Source organism: Herpailurus yagouaroundi, unplaced genomic scaffold, assembly GCF_014898765.1.
Source record: "Herpailurus yagouaroundi ecotype Mexico unplaced genomic scaffold, PumYag 89625, whole genome shotgun sequence".
NCBI lineage: Eukaryota > Metazoa > Chordata > Mammalia > Carnivora > Felidae > Herpailurus > Herpailurus yagouaroundi.
In genome coordinates, this window is record NW_024421295.1 from 1 (window position 1) to 6,422 (window position 6,422).

A 6,422-nucleotide genomic window follows, 5' to 3' on the forward strand; every position below is an offset into this window, starting at 1 on the left:
TTTACAATAATAGAGAAAGCCCGGAGGAGCAACAGACTAAACTAAGCGACCGGCAGACCCGAAATCTGGCTAAGATCCTATTGGCTACAACAATGGATGACCCACAGGAAAAACGGAGGCACCTCAAGAAGCTGACTTCAGGGACAGGTAAGGAAGATGGCCCTGGTCCCCGACAGGAGCGCCCTAAGCTAAACAAAAACCAATGTGCTTATTGCAAGGAAGAGGGCCACTGGGTGAAAGACTGCCCTAACAAAAGATCTAAGGCCCCTGCCAAGATATTGGAGATGGAGGACCTGGATGACTAGGGGAGTCGGGGTTCAGTACCCCTCCCCGAGCCCAGGGAAACTCTCAGAGTGGAGGGGCAACGAGTTGAATTTCTAGTGGACACTGGGGCACAACATTTGGTCTTATTACAACCCCAGGGAAATTGGCAAGCAAGTCCTCATGGGTGCAAGGGGCCATGGGGACCAAACAGTACTCATGGACTACCTGAAGAACTGTGGACCTCGTCATGGGCCGGGAATCCCACTCCTTCATGGTCATCCCTGAATGTCCCTACTGGTTGTTAGGTTGGGACTTGCTCACCAAGATGGGGGCACAAATTTGCTTCCACCCCGGAGGGGCAAAAATCCTAGACAAAGAAGGGCAACTGATTCAGGTGCTTGTCCTGAGTTTGGAAGATGAATATCGTCTCCACCAGACGCCCCCAGCTCCAATGACTGACTTTGACCATTGGCTACAGGAATTTCCCCAGGCATGGGCAGAAACTGGGGGAAGTGGGCTGGCCCGACACCGACCGGCTATATACATAGAACTAAAACCAGGGGCAGACCCTGTCAGGGTCCGCCAATACCCCATGCCTCTCGCAGTGCGAACGGGAATCACGCCCCACATACAGCGACTACTGGACTCAGGCATATTAAGGCTCTGCCAATCGGCATGGAACACTCCCTTGCTGCTGGTGCGAAAACCACACTCTAATGATTACAGGCCAGTCCAGGAATTAAGGGAAGTCAACCGGTGAGTCATGGATATGCACCCCACGGTCCCAAGCCCATACACCCTCCTCTCCACCTTGCCTCCAGACAAAAATTGGTATACGGTATTAGATTTAAAAGATGCCTTCTTCAGCCTGCCTTTAGCACCCGAGCCAAGACCTTTTTGCCTTTGAATGGACGGACCCCGAGAAAGGCATCAATGGCCAACTCACCTGGACTCGACTACCACAAGGATTCAAAAACTCACCAACCATCTTCGATGAGGCCTTACACAAAGACTTGGGTGAGTTCCGTTCTGAGCACCCTCATTTGACCTTATTGCAATATGTAGATGATATCCTGCTGGCGGCCGAGGACCAGGACACTTGCCTGCGAGGCACCAAGGACTTACTCCAGACTATAGCGGCTCTAGGATACCGGGCCTCAGCCAAAAAGGCCCAAATCTGCAGAGCAGAGGTGAGCTACCTAGGGTACAAATTAAAGGATGGACACAGATGGTTGACGGATGCACAGAAGGAAACCGTCCTAAGGATCCCACAGCCGCAAACCGTCCGTCAGGTACGTGAATTCCTGGGATCGGCAGGGTTCTGTCGATTATGGATTCCAGGTTTTGCCGAGATGGCCAGACCCCCCTATGAGGCCACCAGGCACCAACAAAAAATTGAATGGACAGAGGCCATGAACAAGGCCTTGCTGTCTGCCTCGGCTCTCGGGTCGCCTGACCTAACCAAGCCCTTCTACCTGTATGTAGACGAGAAAGATGGGGTGGCAAAAGGGGTCCTTGTCCAGTACATAGGTCCCTGGAAAAGACCCATAGCTTATCTCTCTAAAAAGCTGGACACGGTGGCCACTGGATGGCCCCCATGCTTAAAAATTATTGCCGCGGTGGCCACTATGGTCAAGGACACAGACAAGCTAGCCATGGGGCAAGAGCTATATGTTACCACCCCACATGCTATTGAAGGGGTACTCAAACAGCCCCCAGACCGCTGGATCAGCAATGCTCATCTGACCCATTATCAGAGCCTACTGCTAAACCCCACCAGAATTTTATTCAAGCCACCTACAACCCTGAATCTGGCAGCGCTACTCCCTAACCCAGACTGGGACCCCCCCTCTGCATAACTGTTAAGAGATTTTGGCACAGGTGCATGGAATCAGGGCTGATCTCCGGGACCGGCCACTGCCGAACACGGACGCCACCTGGTATACAGACGGCAGTAGTTTTGGCCGAGAAGAAATCAGATACGCGGGGGCAGCCGTAACCACAGAGACGGAGATCATCTGGGCAGAGCCATTGGCAGCCGGAACATCGGCTCAACGGGCAGAACTGATCGCCCTGGCCGAGGCACTAACCATGGGAGAAGATAAACGAATAAACATTTACACCGACAGCAGGTACGCCTTTGCCACCGCTCATATCCACGGAGCCCTTTACAGAGAGAGAGGGCTTCTGACAGCAGAGGGAAAGACTATTAAAAACAAAACAGAGATTCTTGAGCTCCTAAGGGCCCTCTGGCTGCCCAAGGCGCTAGCTATCATCCATTGTCCAGGACACCAAAAAGCAGACACACCAGTAGCCAGGGGAAACCGGCTAGCCGACTCAAAAGCAAAGGAGGCAGCCCTTTCGGTGACCCAGGTTTTAACAACCACGCTACCCGATCCGGGGGCACCGACCCTGCCGGACACCCCCAACTATACTGGCACTGACTTACAACGGATTAAACGCTTGCCTATGACCCAATGCTTGCGTGGCCGGTGGAGGGCCGCAGACTCCAGCATCATCCTGCCAGAGGAACTAGGACGACGAGTCCTATCCAAAGTGCATTGGAGTACTCATATGGGAACAAGAAAGATGGAAGACCTCATACGACATGCTAAGATCATTATTAAGGACTCTTGAGCAAAGATCGAGCAGATCGTGGCAAGCTGTCACGCATGCCAGCTAACCAACGCCACCACCCATGGGTCTAACCCTGGAACCCGACTCAGGGGAGACCGCCCAGGAGCATACTGGGAAGTAGATTTCACTGAGGTAAGTCCTGGAAAGTATGGGTACAAGTACCTGCTAGTTTTCGTAGATACCTTTTCAGGGTGGACAGAGGCCTTCCCCACCAAGCACGAAACAGCACAAATGTCGACCAAAAAGCTGCTGGAGGACATTCTGCCAAGGTATGGATTTCCTGCCGGAATCAGATCCGACAATGGACTGGGGTTCATTTCTAAGGTAACACGGGGAGTAGCACAAATACTGGGGGCACACTGGAAATTACATTGTGCTTACAGACCCCAGAGCTCAGGTCAGGTAGAGAGGATGAATAGGACATTAAAGGAGACCTTAACTAAATTAGCCTTGGAGACTGGCGGGGACTGGGTCACTCTCCTCCCCTTTGCCCTGTATAGGGTGAGAGACTCACCATATAAGATGGGACTGACTCCCTACGATATCATGTTTGGTATACCCCCACCTATCATTCCTGCCTTGAACCCAAAGTGCTTGCCGAGTTCAATGACCAACAGCTTCTTTTCTCCCTCCAAATGTTACAAAGAGCCCATGAGCAGGTGTGGCCTAAGCTGAAGGCCCCTCTATGAGACCGGGCTGCCCCCTGACCCCCATCGGTATCAACCAGGCGATTGGGTGTACGTGCGGAGGCACCAACAGCAGACACTCCAACCTCGCTGGAAAGGACCCTACATTGTGATCCTGACCACGCCCACCGCTCTCAAGGTCCACAGAATAACTCCTTGGGTCCACTACACCCATGTCCGGCCAGCTGATCCACACGCCGTCCTCAAGGACTTTGTTCCAGAATGGAAGAGTCAGCCCAACAAGGACAATCCCTTAAAGCTAAGGCTGCGTCGTTCCCACTTACCCCGCTAATATTACTTGAGCTGTATCCCCTCGCGGCTAAACCCAACCCCAAACCATTTAATCTAACCTGGCAAATCATCACCCCAAGCTCTAATCAGGTAGTAACCCAGCTGTCAGAGCTACACCCTAGAGGGACCTGGTGGCCTAACCTGACTATCGACTTGTGTGAACTATTCAGTCAGGACCCCTGGCACCAAGGCAGAATAGGAATACCGGGATGTGGCACCGAGAGGGCGGAGATGGCCCTCCGAGATACCTGTTTTTACGTGTGTCCGGCCCTCTCTCAGTCTGACCATAATAAGGCCTCCAAATGCGGTGGCTGGACGGACTACTTCTGCAAAACATGGGGTTGTGAACAAACTGGGACATGCAATTGGCTGTCACAAAACCCATCCGGCCTCATAAAAATCCAACTGAATACTACGCGCCCCTCATGCTCAGAACGCCCTTACTGTAATTCAGTCACCATTTCCTTCACGGAGACCGGGAAACAAGAAACAAATTGGGGGGTAGGACTTCTGTGGGGACTCTGGCTTCACCAAAGCGGGTATGATAACGGAGTCCTATTCATGATCAGACAACTAGAGGAGCCGAAAGGTCAGACCCAAGGGATAGGTCCCAACACTGTGCTAGTGCCTCCTCAACCTCAGGCAACACCCGCAGCACCCCCTCTGAATCTTGCCCACAACACCTCCGGTGGGGGCACCCCAGTTCCGACTCTCCTCTCCCCTCTCCTCCCCCTCGACCCTTCTCAGCACCCTCTTTGCGCCCTGATGTCCAAGGCTTACAAATTCCTCAACGCAAGTAAGCCCAATCTTACCTGATCCTGCTGGCTGTGCAATGACGTCCGCCCCCCCCTTCTATGAGGGTATAGCAATAATGGGTCAATATAACACGACCACGGACCCTAATGCTTGCAGGTGGAACCGAAAGCCTGGTAAAGGCCTTACCTTGCAGTCCGTGTTAGGTCATGGACCCTGTATAGGCACTCCTCCACGCCACCACAAGGCGCTGTGCAACGTTACACAGCCTATAAATAATACAGGGTATTATCTACCCCCCCAAGACAGTTGGTGGGCTTATTCGGAGGGTTTAACTCCCAGTGCTCATGGTCAGGTTATAAACAGAACTGGGAGCTTCTGTGTGCTGGCTCAGCTACTCCCTAGAATCATCTACCATTCAGATGAGCAGGTACTTCAGTGGAAGGGTGCAGATACCCACAAGTGAAATAAAAGGGAGCCCATCTCCGCTATCACCATCGCCTCCCTACTGGGAATTGGATTGGCTGGCGCAGGGACGGGTATTGCCTCACTAGCCACCCAGGCCTCCCACTACAGTAGCCTTAGAGCTGCCATCGATATAGACCTAGAACGCAAAGAAACCTCCATTTCCCACCTCCAAGAATCCCTAACGTCTTTGTCTGAACTGGTGCTCCAAAATAGGAGGGGATTAGACCTAGTTTTTCTACAACAAGGGGGAGTCTGCGCTGCCCTGAACGAAGAGTGCTGTTTCTACACTGACCACTCAGGGATAGTACGAGAATCAATGGCTAAAGTAAGGGAAGGATTAGCCAAGCGAAAACGAGAGAGAGAGCAGCAACAGGGATGGTTTGAATCATGGTTCAATCATTCCCCCTGGCTGACTACCTTATTGTCCTCCCTAGCCGGTCCCCTGATCATCCTTCTCCTCCTTCTGACCTTTGGGCCCTGCCTCATCAATAGACTAGTGGCTTTTGTCAGGGACCGAGTCAATACAGTTCAACTCATGGTACTCAGGCAACAATACCAACCACTGACTCTCTCGACAGAAACCCAGAACCCATGACTGGGTCCTGCATAGGATCCTCTGGAAAAGGGGGGGAATGTGGGACCCAAGGAATTTAACAAAATCCCCTACCCCTGGACAAGCAGAGCAAGACTAACTCCATTTTGTACTACACCCACCATCTCATGTATACCCCCCACATGACCTACTTATTGCTTAAGACACTCCCCCACCCTAGTCAATACAGAACCCCTAGCCGCCAAAGAATGAAAACCCCGCCTTTTGCCCACCACACTTGCGCGCCAATTCTGACCAGAGTGATAGGCTAGTTCAAACAGTTACTATAGGGTAAATTGTAATTCAATTGGCCACCTGCGTGTGGACTGACAAGACTATGCAACTTTCTGTGTGTTACACTCTCATTAGCCACTGGCCCCTATAAAACTGCTATGCCTCTTAACCTAGGGGTCCAAGTCCCTGCTCTGCTGTGTCGGGTATACTTGGGCCCAAGCTTGAGCTTGCAAATAAACCCTCATGCGTTTGCATCGTTATCGACTCCTTGGTGGTCTCTCGGATTCGAAATCGGGGGCATTACAGAAGTAAAACCTGTTTAAGATCAGTTTGACCACAGGTATTAAAAACTTTAAAATGTACAGAAATAAGACTTCCAGCTATGACAATATGAAAAACTAGGCAAATCTTCCCTCCCAAAACACAAGAATAAAACTGGACATAGGGGCGCCTGGTTGGTTCAGTAGGTTAAACTCTTGATTTCTGCTGAAGTCAAG

The 6,422-nt window shown here is 51.7% G+C and overlaps 1 long non-coding RNA gene across 1 annotated transcript; it reads left to right on the forward strand.

Moving 5' to 3' along the window:
* The first annotated feature begins 3,129 nt into the window (after nucleotides 1-3,129).
* On the forward strand, nucleotides 3,130-4,293 carry LOC121026377 (uncharacterized). Its single transcript, XR_005788344.1, has 2 exons — nucleotides 3,130-3,170; nucleotides 3,629-4,293. It is a non-coding gene; the product is annotated as an uncharacterized LOC121026377 (long non-coding RNA).
* The last annotated feature ends 2,129 nt before the right edge of the window (nucleotides 4,294-6,422 follow it).